Source organism: Ranitomeya imitator, chromosome 3 (genome assembly GCF_032444005.1).
Source record: "Ranitomeya imitator isolate aRanImi1 chromosome 3, aRanImi1.pri, whole genome shotgun sequence".
NCBI classification, from domain to species: Eukaryota; Metazoa; Chordata; class Amphibia; order Anura; family Dendrobatidae; genus Ranitomeya; species Ranitomeya imitator.
The window spans coordinates 519,341,971-519,362,615 of record NC_091284.1 but is presented as its reverse complement, the minus strand read 5'-3'; positions in this window follow the sequence as shown (position 1 = coordinate 519,362,615).

Below are 20,645 nucleotides of genomic sequence, written 5' to 3'. Positions count from 1 at the left end.
GTGAGTATGTGATTTTTTTTATTGCAGCAGCAGCATTATATATGGCACAGCTTTATATGGAGTATCTATGGGGCCATAATGAACGGTGCAGAGCATTATATATGGGGCACAGCTTTATATGGAGCATCTATGGGGCCATAATGAACGGTGCAGGGCATTATATGTGGGGCACAGCTTTATATGGAGCATCTATGGGGCCATAATGAACGGTGCAGAGCATTATATATGGAGCACAGCTTTATAGGGAGCATCTATGGGGCCATAATGAACGGTGCAGAGCATTATATATGGGGCACAGCTTTATATGGAGCATCTATGGGGCCATAATGAACGGTGCAGAGCATTATATGTGGGGCACAGCTTTATTTGGAGCATCTATGGGGCCATAATGAACGGTGCAGAGCATTATATATGGGGCACAGCTTTATATGAAGCATCTATGGGGCCATAATGAACGGTGCAGAGCATTATATGTGGGGCACAGCTTTATATGGAGCATCTATGGGGCCATAATGAATGGTGCAGAGCTTTATATATGGGGCACAGCTTTATATGGAGCATCTATGGGGCCATAATGAACAGTATGGAGCATTATATGTGGCACAGCTTTATATGGAGCATCTTATGGGGCAATAATGAACGGTATGGAGCATCTATTTTTATTTTTGAAATTCACGGTAGCTGCTGCATTTCCTACCCTAGGCTTATACTCGAGTCAATAAGTTTTCCCAGTTTTTTGTGGCAAAATTAGGGGGGTCGGCTTATACTCTGGTCAGCTTATACTCGAGTACATATGGTACTTTATATCTAAAATTGTTGAAAAATATCAACAATTTGAAGGTACAAGTCTATCTCCAGAGATGTAGATGTTCTTTCATTCACAGTTCGCAAAGTAATCAAGAAGTTTACAACCCATGGCATTGTAGCTATTCTCCATGGATGTAGCTGGCAGAGAAAAATTCATAAAAGGTGGCAACACAGGATGGTGGTTAAGCAGCCTCAATCAAGTTCCAAAGAAATTAATTCTGTTCTGCAGACTTAGCTCGCCCTGACACTGATGCACCCTATCTGTCGACATTGGAAGGAAATTAAATGCTATAGCACGAGACCAAGGAAGACCTCACTGCTGACAAAGTTACATAAAAAGGCTAGACTGCAGTTTGCCAAAATGTATGTGAGTAACCGAAAATCAGCGTAGGTTCCTCTGTATGTTTGATAACCAGCCAGTCAAAACTCACAGCTGGGGGCAACCCTCAGCTGTCAGCTTCAGCAAATCTGATTATCAAGAATAGAGGGGTGGCCACTCTGATTTTTTTAACAATTTATTTAAATAATTAAGAAAAATGGCATGGGGTCCCCTCCTTTTTGACAAGCAGCCTTGCTAAAGCAGGCAGCTGGGGAATGAGAGGTTTCTGCACGTGTGCATGAAAGGTCTTAACATCATGTCACTGCTAACCTTACATGCACTTGCATAGGACTCTCTTGGGTGCCATCTTTGGAAGTTAGGCACATTATGAGAGGACCAAAGATTCCAATGCAAATGAAAGGGATCCGAAGCTATGGCAAAGACAAGATGGCTGACGATGAGTAGAAGAGGGGAGTAAGATGAGCGTAAGGTGAGTATATGCATTTTCTTTTTATTTTACAATTATTATGTTTTTATGCAATAATATTAAGGCATAATAAGAATAATAAAGGATGTTAAATTACCTGGGAATTTAAATTTGCAGGAACCAGTGATTTTGAATTTTGGTTATCTGCTCATCTTTAACAGAGTGCTTGTGTAACCGTTACAAGATCCAGGCTGATTTTTAATAACAAAGGGTAAACAATTCACAGACAGCCAGCGGACATGTTGAAAGCCACTAGGAGGCGAAAAAGAAAAAATTTCAATACACGTAAAATAATCTTTCAGAATTTTTAATATTGTATAAAAAGGAATTGACTTCAATTTGAAAATATTATATTCATTAAGAAGAATATGCCTCGTCTAATACAAAAAAATTAGTTAATATTACCTTTGTGACAAATTCTTGTACATTCTTCATTCTTTTATTAAGAATATAAAACAAACTTAGCATAAAATCTTAGCAAAACATATACAACTTATTTCAAGCCATTATACTGAATGTTTTACCATCTGTATCTGCCTGGGATGTAATCCAGAGACTATAAGCTTCACTGATTATTCAGCTGTTTATTGGCAATTTGGACAAGTGTCATGTTTCTAATGACAAAGCCAAAGTGATCAAGGATAATCGCTTAGCTGATCGAGATTAGACATATATATAGGATTAGATTATTTACTTTGTATCTGTTTCATAGATAGTAAAGTCACACAGTAAACATCAAAAAAAGTGGCATATGTGTAAGGAAGAGTTAAACTGTGGTCAGATATAGGAAAAAAATTATATTGAATAACAATCCATCGGTGCAAAATCACCAGTGGGGTCATCATCGGATTATGAATACATAGAATAATACATAGAATAATAGAGTAAACAAAAACTAAGGCAACACTAGAAATTATGCCAGAACAGGTACTAAAGCAGTCCAGAGAATGTCCAGTTCCAACTTGAAGACTATACAAGAGATGTCAAGCAGATCAATATCACAAACGCAACGCCCTCAAGGTCAAAGTGTATACTATCAATAAAATGGTTGAGATCTAGAAACTAATATCTAACAAAAGAATCATAAGCTAGATGGGGAAAATACAGTGCCTCTCTCAATTGATTTAATTGGCATATATACACTGCTCAAAAAAAATAAAGGGAACACTAAAATACCACATCCTAGATATCTCTGAATGAAATATTCCAGTTGCAAACTTTTATTCATTGCATAGTGGAATGTATTCAGAACAATAAAACATAACAATTATCAATGCAAATCAAAATGAATATTCCATGGAGATCTGGATTTGGAATGATACTGAAAATCAAAGTGGAAAATCAAATTACAGGCTGATCCAACTTCATTGGAAATGCCTCATGACAAGGAAAAGATGCTCAGTATTGTGTGTGGCCTCCATGAGCCTGTATAACCTCCCTAATGTACAATGCCTGGGCATGCTTCTGATGAGGTGATGGATGGTCTCCTGAGGGATCTCCTCCCAGACCTGGACTAAAGCATCCACCAACTCCTGGACAATCTGTGGTGCAACATGACATTGGTGGATGGATTGGTGGATTGGTGGATGACATGATGTCCCATATGTACTCAATCGGATTCAGGTCTGGGGAATGGGCGGGTCAGTCCATAGCTTTAATGCCTTCATCTTGCAGGAACTGCTGACACACTCCAGCCCCATGAGGTCTGGCATTGTCCTGCATTAGGAGGAACACAGGGCCAACCGCACCAGCATATGGTCTCACAAGGGGTCTGAGGATCTTATCTTGTTAACTAATGGCAGACAGGCAACCTCTGGCCAACAGATAGAGGGCTGTGTGGTCATCCAAAGAAATGCCACCCCACACCATTACTGACCCACTGCCAAACCAGTCATGCTGAAGGATGTTGCAGGCAGGAGATCACTCTCCATGGCATCTCCACACTCTGTCACGTCTGTCACATGTGCTCAGTGTGAACCTGCTTTCATCTGTGAAGAGCACAGGGTGCCAATCCTGGTGTTCTGTGGCAAATGCCAAGCCTCCTGTGCGGTGTTAGGCTGTGAGCACAACCCCCATCTGTGGACATCAGGCACTCAGACCATCTTCATGGAGTCAGTTTCTAAAGAGACAGCGTGCATTTTTCAAAAGGTGCGTCTGACCAATGGCATGTAAATGATTGCTATTTCTAGTTCATCCACCATAGGGAGGGTGCCGGAGCAACAAGTATCCTCAGCTGCTAACTTCCTTTTCCTGCTAGCATATGCTTCTGTTCTGAAGTCTCTGTCGATGCTTCGCTTACACTGTTTGTCTCCACAGACTTTTGCTACCTGTTACCTGGCTATTCTGGACGATCTCCAGCCTGCTTACTCTGGTTCCGTCTTGTCCTGCCATTCAGTCACCTGAACCTCAGGACAACGTCGGTACCACTGGAACCAGTCTCTACCCGTACCCCTGATATCCACAGGTTAGCTCTACGTCACCTGCTAACCCTGTTTGTCCATCTGTCTCACTGGGTCAGCTACCGGGAGTCCAGGGTCTAACTGGAGGTAGCACCCGTATCCCCAAGGTGTCCCATTCTGACCCTGTTTGAGGGGTCTTACTATGGGTGTCTGGGGCTCATGCAGTCACGCCCCCTTCGAAGCCCCCCGGACCATGGTCCTGAGGTTCCACGCTCTATGACAATAAAAACGAATGTGAACTTTACCACCTGTGCCTCCGTTTCCATTCATTACATGCATGCACATTTGTGGCCTGCTGGAGGTCATTTTGCAGGGGTCTGGCAGTGCTCCTTCTGTTCCTCCTTGAACAAAGGCGGAGGTATCGGTCCTGCTGCTGGGTTGTTGCCCTCCTATGGCCCCCTCCATGTCTCCTGGTATATTGGCCTGTCTCCTGGTAGCGCCTCCAGCCTCTGGACACTACACTGACAGACACAGCAAACCTTCTTGCCACAGCTCACATTGATGTGCCATACTGGAAGAGCTACACTATCTGAGCCACTTTTGTGGGTTGTAGAGTCCGTCTCATGCTACCATGAGTGTGAAAGCACAACCAACATTCAAAAGTGACCAAAACATGTGGTCTGTGGTCCCCACCTGCAGAACAACTCCATTAGAGTGTGTCTTGATAATTGCCAATAATTTCCATCTGTTTTCTATTCCATTTGTACAACAGCATGTGAAATTGATTGTCAATTAGTGTTGCTTCCTAAGTGGACAGTTTCATTTCACAGAAGTTTGATTTACTAGGAGTTATATTCTGTAGTTTGTGTTCCCTTTATTCTTTTGAGCAGTATATATATATATATATATATATATATATATATATATATATATATATATATATATAGATACACACACACAGTTCTGGTAAAAATTAAGAGACCACTGCAAAATTTTCAGTTTGTCTGATTTTTTCTCTTTATAGGTATATTTTTGAGTAAAATGTAAACTGTTCTTTTATTCTATAAACTACTGACAACATGTCTCCGAAGTTCCAAGCAATAAATTTTGTATTTATTTTCTGAAAATGAGAAATGGTCAAAAAAATGCATTGCTTGCGGACCTCAAATAATGCAAAAAACAAACAAACAAGTTCATAATCATTTAGAAACAACAGTACTAATGTTTTAACTCAGGAAGAGTTCAGAAATCAATATTTTGTGGAATAACCATGATTTTTAATCACAGCTTTCATGCGTCTTGGCATGCTTTTCAGCAGTCTTTCACACTGCTTTTGGGTGACCTTATACCACTCCTGGTACAAAAATTTAAGCAGTTCTTCTTTGTTTGATGGCTTGTGAATATCCATATTCCTCTTGATTACTTTCCAGAGGTTTTCATTGGGGTTCAGGTGTGGAGTTTGGGCTGCCCATGACAGGGATTTGATGTGGTGGTCTTTCATCCACACCTTGATTGACCTAGCTGTGTGGCATGGCGCATTGTCCTGCTGGAAAAACAGTCCTCAGAGTTGGGGAACATTGCCTGAGCAGAAGGAATCAAATGTTTTTCCAGGATAACCTTGTATGTGGCTTGATTTATATATCCTTCACAAAGAACAACCTGCCCAATTTGCCAAATTTATGTTTAGCGATCGTTTTCCGAATTTCCTCATCTCTATTCCTGACAATGGTCAAATTAATTCCCCACCCATATGTACCATTACTGTCTGATTACAGTAACTGAGCATTGCTGTTGGCAAAGTGATGAGTTATTATAGCTTTCATACATGTCTATATCTGTCCCATAGTAGAATAATATTACCTATAAGATATATAGAGTAAAAATGTTTTCCTATAATACTAAAAATATTCTTGAAAAATCTGTGACCTAATTAGAGACTGAGAATTTGATTTAAAGGGAACCTGTCATCTTGGAAAATGCTATCTATTGATATATGCAAATTGTCTCTTCAGAGAGGAAGAGGACTAGAACTCTAGTGCCACCTATTGGAAGTAGTAATCCTAACAGTCAATGTCGACCCTTTAACGAGCCCTGTCACATGACTTAGGATAAGAGCCAAACCAAATCTCATTTTGCAGACACTGTGTTTCTCGGTACTGCCCCTCGTCAGTGCAACGTGGAGATCTGGTTTGGCTGATTGAGAGGCATCTGTCCGGGATACAAGAAGTATCGTTTCTCCTTGCGGAGAGTGACAAGGCTCGTTAAAGGGTCGACATTGACTGTTAGGATTGCTGCTTCCAATAGGTGGCACTAGAGTTCTAGTCCTCTTCCTCTCTGAAAAGACAATTTGCACATTTCCCAGATGAGCATTGCGGCTTTAAGTCTCCTCACCTCGACATGCTTAACATGTTACTCTCTGCAAGGAGAAATGATACTTCTTGGATCCCGGTCAGACGCCTCTCAATCAGCCAAACCAGATGACCATCTAACTGATAATGCAACTACCAGAGCCTCTAGTTTTCAGTCATAGGTGCAGTGCTGAAAGTGATTATTGTGATCCTTCAAAGCATCTCTCACTCTACTGTGTGCTGTAACTGCAAGCATGCACTAGCATTTTGATAGACAGACTGGTAGCGCATCAAAATGATTGCAGCCATCAATCACACTACAGTATGAAAGCTCACGGGTCAAGTGAGGAAACAAGTTCACTTTGTCCGGTATCCCCACTTTCACTAAGATGGTCACACAGCATTGTAACATAATTGTATCTTCATGTAAATAGTGATTTTAAAGATGACAGGTTCTCTTTAAATATCGGAAAAAGATTAACCCCTTACCATTTCACCAATATTCTGTGTGAAACAGTACATACATGACAATGGTAAATTATACTTTTAAAATTTTGCTAATTACAACTGATTATCTCTTTTTAAATATTTTAAAATTAGTGTATTAGTATTTTATTAATTTTCTACATTTTGTCATTTTCATGACTAAATTTGGATTGATTGTTATGAACATGCTATTATACTTATAGACTATAATTAAACAATTTTTTCCTCTATATTTCTTAGCTTCTCGAGATCATTTGAATGCCCCCTTATCTATATAAGTACACTGAAAGAATTCAAGAGTCTTTCCTTTGCATAGCATTATATTTGAAGACATGTTCCAGCCTTTTAGTGGAGTTTAGCTGACCTAATCTGTGCATATAATATGAGAAATAAAGGTGGCTTAACAATCATTTCCACATTGAATACAAGGAATGCTGTACATGAATATTAAACAGATGATTTTCATGACTTCAGCTGATGGAGCTGATGAAGTTACAGTTTCTACTGGACCAATATGATTTGTAATTATATTCTTCTTTTAATCCCCTTAATGTATCCATCATGGAGCAGGCTAGGGTGTTTGTAGTTAGCTCAGTTGCTGAACCCACGCAAATCATGGCAGACACAAGCTAAGCCAAATAGCATCTGTGCCTAACAGTACGGCCCCTGATGCTGTCTGAGTCTAAGGCCGATGTTCTCTGTTAGGGCTAGCAGAAGGCAACAAATAATATAGAGGTAGATATGAGGTGCGTTTGCAGCTCGGGGTCCACCGTTCAGAGATGGTACCTGCTGCTGAGTAATGGTGGATGGACACTTGCTCACACGTGGGTTAGACTTCACCCAGTGTGAATGGAGGTGAACTCTGTTGCTTCACAGAGTTGCCAAAATATGCTGCGCCCTGTTAGCAGTCACAGGGTGCAGCTGCAAGACACTTGTGGGATCTCTATGAATCACCCCCACTAAACTGGTGATTGTACTCGCTCTGACCCTAGGTGGCTTTTGAGCCCGCGCCTGAGGATGCCCCGAATCAGATGCAGAGTCCAAGCGAGAATTCCCACTCTACACTGAAAGGCTGTCAGGAAAGCGCACTGTTTGTGCACGGTGCTGCACAGACGGGCACTGCAAAAAGGCACTGTAACGTGTGCTATGTGTGCAGGTAGCACTGTTGGGTGCTAGGTAGCTTCCACCATTCGCGAGTAGTCAACAACACAAGGAATGGGAATGATTAAGGAGCTTTCATCCATCGCCAGTCATTCATCTACAGACACACGTTATCAAGTTTATACTAGTGCATGGCCGTGCGGCCATGCAAACCTTTTACAGCGGAAGCTCTCCGGGACCTTCCTAGTGATCTAATAGGAGCTGCTACAGGACCTGGGCATGTGACCCCCGACCTCCAATGAGAGGTCATCCCTTGGGCAAGCTCAATAGAGAAAAAGCAAAACTTAGTCCCAGGAGCGTCAGTTCACCGCTGATCAGTGCTGGTTACAATGGCTGGACCTGGAAAGGCAGCAGTATCCAAGTGCACAGTATCTTCCTGAGCCAGATGCTGGGACCAATGTCTCTGCTGAGCAGGCTCCACTGTGGCTGGAGAAGAATGGGAGACCGCAGTGGACATGGTTCCAGATTCCCCCTGTGAGAACTCAACACCCAACATTACACCCACTCCTAGGGACCCCTTCCTTGGGCCTCGCTAAGTTCAAAGGCTGCAATGAGCAGCGGAGCCCGAATGTGCTCCATAGGTTCTGCCCTCTGGGCCATGACCCTTCCAGTCAACCAGATAGAACTTTTTGCCACGTACCCCCCTACACCCCATTATGGTGTTCACCTCGTGATCATCCGTAGACGAACCTGATGTCCCGGCAGATGACTCGGAAAACCGGGACATGCGAACGGGCTTTAAGAGGGAAACATGAAAGGTGTCAGTGATGCCTAGGCGTGGAGGAAGGGCCAGACGGTAGACCACAGGGTTAACCTGTTCCAGGACCTTGAAGGGACCCAGGTAGCGAGGTGCAAACTTAGTGGACTCAACTAGCAGCCTGATGTTACAGGCGGAGAGCCACACTAAATTGCCAGGAGCAAAGGTCAAAGCGGGGCGACCATGTGCATCAGCGGAGACCCTCATTCTCTCCTTGGTTGCCCGGATGGCATCCTGTGTAAGGTCCAAAATGTCACGTGCCTCTGCAGCCCAGTCTGCCACCCTGGAGTCGGCGGAAGACACCGGCATGGGCACAGGAATCCACAGATGCTGGCAGTAATTAAGGAGGAATGGGGTTTGCCCAGTGGAGTCGGTTACGGCATTGCTCAGCGTAAACTCCGCCCACGGTAGCAAGGATGCCCAGTCATCCTACCTGGCTGAGACAAAATGTCGCAGGTATGTGACCAGGGTCTGGTTGGCCCTCTCTACCAACCCTTTCGTCTCAGGATGGTATGCTGAAGAGAGATTCAGCTCGATGCTGAGAAGATTACAAAGCTCTCTCCAGAACCGAGATGCAAACTGGGGACCCCGGTCGCTGACAATTTTGTCAGGCATACTGTGTAGGTGGGAAAATGTGCTTAACAAACAATGCCACCAAGGCCCATGCAGAAGGTAGCCGTGGAAGAGGCACCAAGTGCACCATTTTGGAAAAATGGTCGGTGACTACCCAAATAATGGTGCAGCTACGCGACTTAGGTAAGCCCACCACGAAGTCCATCCAGACCATTTCCCAGGGCCTGTCCGCCATCGGCAGTGGGTAAAGTAGCCGTTGTCTAGAAGAATTATTCTTGGCGCAGGAGACACAAGCCTGAATATAGTCTCCAACGTCACGGGCCATAAGCAGCCACCAGTACGTCCTCGTCAGAAGCTCAGATGTCCATTTGGTCCCAAAGTGTCCACCCATCCTGGACGAGTGAGCCCGAGAGAGAACCTATGGTCACAGATTAGAAGGCACAAAAGTCTTACCCGGGGCAGAGATTCTAGCAAAACCGGGGCCACAGTTCTCAGGCTCTTAGAAGGGACAATAAGCCGAGACTCCTCTTCCTCCTTTTCTGATGACACTACGGAGAGGGAGAGAGCGTCGGCTTGAATGTTCTTCTCCCCAGAGTGAAAATGGAGGGTGAAATGGAACCAGGAAAAGAACAGGGACCATCTAGCCTGGCGAGAATTTAGCCACTGGGCAGTCTGTATAAACACCAAATTTTTGTGGTCGGTGTAAACTTGGAAGGGAAAGCGAGCCCCCTTCAGGAGGTGTCTCCACTCTGAGAAAGCCAACTTCTTGGCTTGCAACTCCCCATCCCTGATGGAATAATTCCTCTCCGCTGGTGTGAAGGTCTTTGAGAAGAAGCAAGGATGCTTCCGACCTTGAGCATCCTTCTGGAAGAGGACTGCTCCAGCACTGATGGAAGAGGCATCCACCTCCATGATAAATGGTTTATCAACATTGGGGCGATGTAAAATGGGAGCGCTAGTGAAGTGTGACTTGATAGAGATAAAGGTATTGGAGACCTCCTTCAACCACAATTTGGGATTTGCTCCCTTCTGGGTGAGGGCAACCAAGGGAGCTACCAAAGTTGAGAAGTGGAAAATGAACTGGTGATAATTATTGAACCCCATAAAACGCTGGACCGAATTAAGAGAATAGGGTTCCTGCCAGTCCATCACAGCCTGTAGCTTGGCAGGGTCCATGGCCAATCCCCGAGTGGAGATGATATAGCCCAGGAAAAGCAAGCATTCCTGCTCAAACACACACTTCTCCAACTTGGCATAGAGGGAATTTGCCAGTAGGAGGTCGAAGACTTTGCAAACATCCCTCCGGTGGGAGTCTATATTTGGAGAGTAGATGAGAATATCATCCAGATAGACTACGACCGAGGTGGTGAGCATATCCCGGAAGATATTATTCACAAAATCTTGGAAACGTCAAGAGCATTACAAAGCCCGAAGGGCATCACCAGGTATTCATAGTACCCTTCCCTGCTGTTAAATGCCATCTTCCATTCGTTCCCCTCACAGATACGAATCAGGTTGTATGCACCCCACAGATCAAGCTTAGTAACTACCCTCACTCCCCGCAACCTATCGAATAGCTCAGATATCAGAGGCAGAGGGTATTTGTTCTTAACGGTGATGGTGTTAAGACCCCTGTAATCTATGCATGGATGTAATTCTCTGTTTTTCTTCTGCACGAAGAACTCCACCCCTGCCACTGACTTCCTAAAGAATCCTCTTGCCAGATTCTCCTGAATGTATTGGGTCATCGCCTCCATCTCCCAGAGAGAAAGGGGATATACTTGACCCCGGGGAGGCACTGCACCAGGGAAGAAGTCAAAAGGACAGTCATAGGGGCGGTGGGGCAGAAGGGTCTCCACAGCCCTCTTGGAGAACACGTCCGCATAGGGCCAATAGTGCTTGGGGAGAGAGGAAAGATCTGTGGGTACTTCAGATGTAGCAACCTGAGCGCACTCCCTCTGACATCTACCCTCACAAGACTCACTCCATCCCAGAATTCTCCCAGTGGACCATTCAATATGAGGAGAGTGGTAGCGTAGCCATGGTATCCCTAACAGGACCTCATCAATTCCCTCAGTAATGACTAGCAAGGAGATAATCTCCTGATGAGATGGAGATATGGACAAAGTAAATGGGATGGTCTGGTGTGTTATTTGTGAAGGCAGAGTTCACCCATTCACCACTCGTACAGTCACCGGCTTGGCGAGCATCAACAGGGGTATTGCGTGGCGTTGCGCGAAGGAAGAGGACATAAAATTCCCCTCCACTCCGGAATCAACACAAAGCTTGACTGAAAGAGTGGTTGGGCCTTCAGTGATGGTCCATTTGAATGACAGTTTGGAGGAAAACGTTGCCGTGTCTAGCGTACCACCTCCTACATCCACTAGATGCTGACATGCTCCCGACCGCTGGGAACATCTGGAGGCAAGATGTCCTGACCGCCAGCAGACATGACAGACCTTGAGTGCACGAGCCGACCGGGACTTAGATCCCGCTCGTGACACCTCCTTGGCCTCATGTGGCTCAGACGCCTGGAACAGAAATTCCAGAGGTATGACGAAGGTGGGAGCCAGCGGAAACCTCTGCCTACACTGGGCTCGCTCCAACCTTCGCTCGTTAAAACAAAGGTCAATGCGAGTTGAAACAGCTATTAGCTCCTCCAGTGTGGCGGGAATCTCCCTAGTGGCCTAAGCGTCCTTTACATGGTCAGCCAGCCCCCTTCAAAACACAGGGATGAAGGCTTTATCCGGCCACTCCAATTCAGATGCTAAAGTCCGGAAGTGACTGAACAGCAATCTAATCTGAACTGGTGCATAACCAAAAAAGTCATATAGCAAATAGATTAATGGCTGCACTCAAAATTAATCTGTGCTAGAGCAAGGAAATGTGCGATACATGAAATGGGAATAGCATAATGGCTTGTGAAATATATGAAAAAACACATGAGATTCTTAGCACAAGATTTGGCCAAAAGTTTTGAGCCCATCCACCAATCGTCAAGGTAATCTCAGAACGGATGGGTACCTGAGCTGAGTGCCTAATGTGAACACTTACCTATGGCTAATAACGTGGTAAAGCCTGCTTACATAGGAAGCTCAGAACCAACTGTGTTAGGATGTAATTAAAATCACAGCATGGTGAAGGGCGGGGCGTTCAAGTCAGAAAAAATAGTACATAGTAGATATAGAAAAACTGACTGAACAGCAATCTAATCTGAACTGGTGCATAACCAAAAAAGTCATATAGCAAATAGATTAATGGCTGCACTCAAAATTAATCTGTGCTGGAGCAAGGAAATGTGCGATACATGAAATGGGAATAGCATAATGGCTTGTGAAATATATGAAAAAACACATGAGATTCTTAGCACAAGATTTAGCCAAAAGTTGTGAGCCCATTCACCAATCATCAAGGTAATCTCAGAACGGATGGGTACCTTGACGATTGGTGGATGGGCTCACAACTTTTGGCCAAATCTTGTGCTAAGAATCTCATGTTTTTTCATATATTTCACAAGCCATTATGCTATTCCCATTTCATGTATCGCACATTTCCTTGCTCTAGCACAGATTAATTTTGAGTGCAGCAATTAATCTATTTGCTATATGACTTTTTTGGTTATGCACCAGTTCAGATTAGATTGCTGTTCAGTCAGTTTTTCTATATCTACTATGAACTATTTTATCTGACTTGAACGCCCCGCCCTTCACCATGCTGTGATTTTAATTACATCCTAACACAGTTGGTTCTGAGCTTCCTATATAAGCAGGCTTTACCACGTTATTAGCCATAGGTAAGTGTTCACACTAGGCAGTCAGCTCAGGTACCCATCCGTTCTGAGATTACCTTGACGATTGGTGGATGGGCTCCCAACTTTTGGGCAAATCTTGTGCTAAGAATCTCATGTGTTTTTTCATATATTTCACAAGCCATTATGCTATTCCAATTTCATGTATCGCACATTTCCTTGCTCTAGCACAGATTAATTTTGAGTGCAGCCATTAATCTATTTGCTAAAGTCCGGAAGTGGACGGAAAAATGGCTGACCAAGGATGAGCCCTGTGTCAGTGCCAGCAGTTGGAGCGCCATATCATGAGTGACTTGAGGTCCCAAAAAGACCTGTTTCAGAGTGCTCAGGGACCAGAGAGCACTCTGCACCACATGATCACCGAGCACCCACAGGGGCGTAGCCCACTCCAACGCCCTGTCCGACAAGAGGGATATAATGAATCCCACTTTAGCCCACTCTGAGGGGAAACGTGCAGCCAGGAGCTCAAGGTGTATCGCACACTGGTTCAGGAATCCCCTGCATGACTTGCTATTGCCAGAGAACCTATCTGGCCAGGAGGCGGGATAAGGTCGAAACAGAAGTGACAGTGGACAGACTAGCTGCAGCCTGAACAACTACTGTGGTAACATCCACAGCTGAGGTTGTGCACTCAAGAGCCGCCAGCCTGTCCTCCAGCTGCTGGATGTGCCGCTTCAGTTGCTGTTTACCCGCCATTAATAGCCAGACCCTGGAGCTAGTATAATGTTAGGGCTAGCAGAACGCACCAAATAATAAAGAGGTATATATGAGGTGCGTTCACAGCCCGAGGTCCACCGTGCAGGGATGGTACCTTCCGCTGAGTAATGGCGGATGGCCACTTGTTCACATGAGGGTTATACTTCACCCAGTGTGAATGGAGGTGAACTCTGTTGCTTTGCAGAGTTGCCCAAATATGCTGCGCTCTGTTAGCAGTCACAGGGTGCAGCTGCAAGACACTAGTGGGATCCTTATTAATCACCCCCAATAAACTGGTGATTGGACTCGCTCTGACCCTCGGTAGCTTTTGAGCCGGCGCCTGAGGATGCCCCGAGTCAGAGGCAAGCAGGCATTCCCACCCTACACTGACAGTCTGTCAGGAAAGTGCACTGTTTGCGCATGGTGTCGTACAGGCGGGCACTGCCAAAGGGCACTGTAATGTGTGCTACGTGTGCAGGTAGCACTGTCGGGCGCTAGGTAGCTTCCACCATTCACGAGCAGTCAACAACACAAGGAATGGGAATGATTAAGGAGCTTTCAACCATCGACAGTCATTCATCTACACACACATTATCAAGTTTATACTAGTGCATGGCCGTGCGGCCATGCGAACCTTTTATAGCTCAGCTCTCCGGGACCTTCCTAGAGATCCAATAGGAGCCGCTACAGGACCTGAGCATGTGACCCCCGACCTCCAATGAAAGATCGTCCCTTGGGCATGCTCAGGAGAGAAAAAGCAGGACTTAATCCCAGGAGCGTCTGCTCGTCGCTGATCAGTGCTGGTTACAATGGCTGGACCTGGAGAGGCAGCAGTAACCAAGCGCACAATATCTGCCTGAGCCTGACACTGGGAATTGGAGACCGCAGTGGACATGGTTTGAGATTCCCCCTGTGCAGCGGCGAGAACCTGACACATAGCAGTTCTCTGTGTTTAATTTGGCTAGCACAGTAAAAGCCGTAAAGCAGAAAAAAATGCCAGAATTGCGTTTTTTCAGACTTCGCACTTCCATAAAAGGAAAGTTAAAAAGTGATCAAAACATTGACTGTACACCAAAATGGTGTCTGTAAAACCAACAACATATTGCATACAGATAGAAAATAGACAGAAAGGAATTTATTTATTGTTTTACAAACTTCTGATTTGTTTTTTGCTATTTAAATAAGAATTAAATCTGTGAAAGCTTGGCATTTTCGTAACTGTTCTGAACTGAAGAATTATGTTTTGACATATTTTTTACCATAGAATGAACACCTGAAAAAGAAAACCCGCAAACTATGGCAGAATTGCATTTTTTCATAATTTCATCCCATTTTGAATTTTTCATGATTTTCAGTGTACTGTAAGGTATAACAAATCATGTCATTTAAAAACTACAACTTGTCTGTCAAAAAAGAAGTCCTCATATGTCTGTGTTCATGGAAAAATAAAACTTTATAGCTTTTAGAAGGTGAGAAAAAGGAGAGGAAATTGAAAGGGATTAAGGGGTTAATTTCAACATTACAGAAGAGCATCTGACAATTATCTTTAAGGTATACGTCATTTCATAAGAATATACTCCATTATGAAATTTTGAAAAGTTAAAATTTCTAACATCTCAAAAAAAAAAAAAATCAGAGAAGTGATTGATGTTGTGGCAAATTGCTAACATTACAAGTGGCATTCATCCTTTTCTACTTCTTGACAATTTATGTATCATTAGTTACATCTTTATTTTTTATTTTTTGCTTTGTTTAGGTAATATTGTATTTTACGAGACACTAGACATTTTGGAGAAATGCAATGTATTAAATGTAGAGAAAAGATAATTAACCCTTAAGCAATGGACTTCAAGGTTTTACAGCTGTGTTTACAGATGTTGGCTTTACTATACTTTATTTAACTATGAGTTTATTTTTATATGTATACACATGTAGTTCAAAGTAATGTGTTTAGTTCCACTGTAGGTTGTAATGACATGTTAAAACCATTAATTTGCAACTAAGCACCTGTTTTATTAACTATTGTAAATGGTTGTTGGCAATTAGCCATGTTAATAAACATTAGGAGTAATATATTACTAAAGAATGAATGGATAAATTGTAATAATTCTAAATATTTCTTTATATAGTAAATGGAAGGAGCCAAATAGATTTTAAACACACGTGTTACAAATATACATTTTGGTCTTTTTTTTTAAATAAAATAAGTAACAGGGAGTGTGCACTTTCTGGAAAGGATATTGATTATTAATCAAATTATGTTTCTGAAGCTGGTCCATGATAGTGGTGAGAATCTGGCAACCCATGAAACACAAATGACCTCCTTGATCTCTTATTGCATCCCAGGCACCTAGTCTTTAATGTACATAATATATAATGTGTGTGTTACGTGTTACGGAACCACTCAGCACCCAGAATATGTTGTGCAGGTTTATGTATGTATAATAGGTTCCATGTGAGATGCATGTCCCTAATGCATCAGCCCACTGGCTGCGCCCCTGGGCAGAGGGGACATGATATTCCCCTTTTGTCTGCCCCCTACCTTTCTATTTCCCACAGTAAATATCGGCAGGCTCTGGACACCTGCGGCTATTGTAATGTATGTCTGGCCTGCCGCTTTTATATTGTCCTGCCCTCTGTATCTGTGTGATGTATTCTGTGTCCTGTGAGTAAAGGGTTGCCAGATTGGAAATACGTGGAGAAGCAGTGATCTTTTATATGCGCCCATGTAACAAAGCAATTCCAGCCAGCGTCCTTCATTCAGACTCTAGCCAGAGCAGAGTGGACCTCCTGAAACACGGGGTGGTACTGAAAGAGGTACCCCAGCTTGGTAGACCCCTTTAGTGTAACACTTGTTTGGGTTCAGGGTGATTCCGGCCTTGTGGATCCTGTCCAATACTGTCACTGGGTGATTTAGATGCTCTTCCCATGTCACACTGTAGATGGTGATGTCGTCAACGTAGGCACAAGCATAGTCCTGGAGACCATCCAGAAGCCAGTCAGCAAGCCTCTGGAAGGTTGCTGGGGCATTCTTCATCCCGAATAGCATAACTCGAAACTGGAATAAGCCGAACGAGGTGACAAATGCCGACTTGGGAATAGCGTCAGGACTAAGGGAAATCTGCCAGTAGCCTTTGCATAGATCGATGGTGGTCAAATATTTTGCCCCCACCAGCCAGTCTAACAACTCATCCACACGCGGCATTGGATATGCATCCATCACTGTTTTCACATTGAGCTTACGATAGTCTACACAAAACCGTGTAGTCCCATCCTTCTTAGGCACTAACACTACGGGGGATGCCCAGGGACTATCTGACTCTTCAATGACCCCTAAACGCAACATCTCTTGTATCTCTTGTAGCATCCCCTTTCGTACAGACTCAGAGACGTGGAAGGGGTTTTGTCCCAGGGGGGTCTGATCCTGGGTCTCAAACTTGTGTTGTGCCAGGCGAGTGTACCCTGGTCTCCCTGAATACATCCTCTGTCACTGCCTCAACAACTCCTCTGCCTGCTGTCTCTCCCGGGGGCCTAGGTCTCCACCCAAGTGTACCTGGTCCCATGTTTTAGACTGAGTCCTTTCCCCTAAGACATCTGGCAAGGGAAGTCTGGCTAAATCTTCTGCTTCAGGTGCACAGATGGCCACTACCTCTTCAGGGCGCTCCCAGTAGGGGTTCAGCATATTCACGTGGAACATGCGGATAACCCTGGGGTCGTCACAATCGGTGACATTATAGGTTGTGTCGGCTATTTTCCCCACTACCTGGTAGGGACCCTGCCATGCAGCTTGGAACTTGTTCTGCCTAGTGGGCTCTAACACCAGGACCTTCTGTCCTACTTCCAAGGTGCACTCTCTGGCCCTCCGATCGTACCATACGCGCTGGCGGGTCACCTGCATGTTCTTACGTACAGCCTGGGTCAGCTCCTGTAGGCGGTCTCGGAATTCCAGCACATAGGGTACAATAGGTACCCCTTCTATGAGGCCCTCCCCTTCCCAGTGTTCTAGCACTAAGTCTAGGGGTCCTCTACTCGTCTCCCGTATACCAGCTCGAACGGGGAGAACCCGTGGATTGTTGGGGCACCTCCCGATAGGCAAACAAAACGGTAACTCCGATGGACTAAGTCGACAAACGGAACTTGTACCAACCCCATAAACTTTGGTCATCCCCAAACCGATCCGTTAAGGATCAGACTGTGTATGCAGATCGCGTCGCTGAAAATGGGAGCCGTGTTACGTGTTACGGAACCACTCAGCACCCAGAATATGTTGTGCAGTTATATGTATGTATAGATATGCTGTATACACATGCATTGTTAAATACAAACAACTCTCATACATACATACGCACACACACATAGCTCTGCTACATACACACACAGTTGTCACATATACTCAGCTCCCCTACAAAAACACACCCAGCTCTGCTACATACACACATAGCTCTCTTACATACATACACATCTCTGCTACTTACACATTTACATACAACTTCAATTGCAAAAAGATTTGAAGGTGTGCAAAATGTAATGAAAACTAAAACATAATAAGTTGGAATTCTAATATAGCCATATTTTATTCACAAAAGAGCATAAAACAATGTATCAGAAGTTGAAAGTTAGACATTGTCCAATTTTATTTGAAAAAATTAACACATTTAGAATTTGATAGCAGCACTACATCTCAAAAAAGTCGATATCTGGTTAGCAAAAGGATGGAAAAGTAAGTGGTACTGAGGAAATACATCTAGAGTCTCAATATTCAACTAATTTACATGACTGTCTATGACTGCCCTCTAGTGTTATATCATCACCAGCAGAAACATATAAACTACGGAACTATAGACCATGCTGCCCGGTAGTTACTGACTCATAGAATGCTAAGAGTTGGAAAGGACCTCCAAGGTTATCATGCCTAACCCCTTGCTCAATACAGGATTCAATAAACTGTTCCAAACAGATGTCTGTCCAGCCTCTGCTTGAAGACTTCCATTGAATGAGAACTCACTACCTCTCATGACAGCCTGTTCCACTCATTGATCATCCTCATTGTCAAAAAGTTTTTTCTAATATCTCATCTGTATCTTCTCTCTTTCACTTTAATTCCATTGCTTCTCGTGTTTCCATGAGCAAATCAGAATAAGAATGATCCCTCTACACTGTGACATCCCTTCAGATATTTTTAGACAGCTATTAGCTCTCCCCTTAGCTTTCTTTTTTGCAAGCTAAACATTCCCAGATCCTTTAACCATCCTTCGGAGGACATACTTTGCAGTCTGCTCACCATTGTGGTCGCTCTTTTCTGAATTTGCTTCCGTTGTCTTTTTTAAAATGTGGTGCCCAGAACGGGACGCAGTAATCCAGATGAGACCTGACCAAGGAGAAGTAGAGAGGGATAAATATTTCATACGATCTAGACTCTATGCTTCCCTTAATACATCCTAGAACTGTGTTTGCCTTTTTTGCTGCTGCATCACGTTGTTGACTCACAAGCAATCTCAGATCTTTTAGTATACCCAAGTTTTTTTCACACATGCTGTTTCTTAATTCTATTCCTCCCATTCTCTACATGTAATTTTTGTTTTCTTGCTTAGATGTAAAATCTTGCATTTCTTCCCATTAAACAGTATTATATTAGTCTCTGCCCATTGCTCAAGCTTATCTACATCCTTCTGAATTCTTTCCCTGTCATCCCTGCTAGCTATCCCACCTAGCTTTGCATCATCTGCACATTTGATTAGTTTATCTTCAGTTCCCTTATCTAGATCATTTGTAAATGTTTTGAATAACAATGGGGACAGGACAGAACCTAGTGGTACTCACCTTGAAACACTTCCAATTTTATGTGCAGCCATTTATCATCATTTTTTGAGTACGATCTGAGTCCACCTAACCATAGCCTTCTCAAACCTATACATAGTAATTTTTCTATCCTAGAAGGAAATCAGATTAGTTTGGCATGACTTGCTTACTACAAAATCATGCTGGCTCTGGGTAATTACCGTATTCTAAGGGTACCGTCACACTATACGATTTACCAACGATCACGACCAGCGATACGACCTGGCCGTGATCGTTGGTAAGTCGTAGTGTGGTCGCTGGAGAGCTGTCACACAGACAGCTCTCCAGCGACCAACGATGCTGAGGTCCCCGGGTAACCAGGGTAAACATTGGGTTACTAAGCGCAGGACCGCGCTTAGTAACCCGATGTTTACCCTGGTTACCAGCGTAAAAAACAAACAAACAGTACATACTTACCTTCCGGTGTCTGTCCCTTGCCGTCTGCTTCCCGCACTCACTGACTGCCGGCCGTAAAGTGAAAGCACAGCACAGCGGTGACGTCACCGCTGTGCTCTGCTTTCACTTTACGGCCGGCAGTCAGTGAGTGCGGGAAGCAGACGGCAAGGGACCTGACGGACACCGGAATGTAAGTATGTAGTGTTTGTTTTTTTTTACATTTATGCTGGTAACCAGGGAAAACATCGGGTTACTAAGCGCAGGACCACGCTTAGTAACCCGATGTTTACCCTGGCTACCAGCGTAAAAAACAAACAAACAGTACATACTTACCTTCCGGTGTCTGTCCCTTGCCGTCTGCTTCCCGCACTCACTGACTGCCGGCCGTAAAGTGAAAGCACAGCACAGCGGTGACGTCACCGCTGTGCTCTGCTTTCACTTTACGGCCGGCAGTCAGTGAGTGCGGGAAGCAGACGGTAAGGGACCTGATGGACACCGGAATGTAAGTATGTAGTGTTTGTTTTTTTTTACATTTATGCTGGTAACCAGGATAAACAACGGGTTACTAAG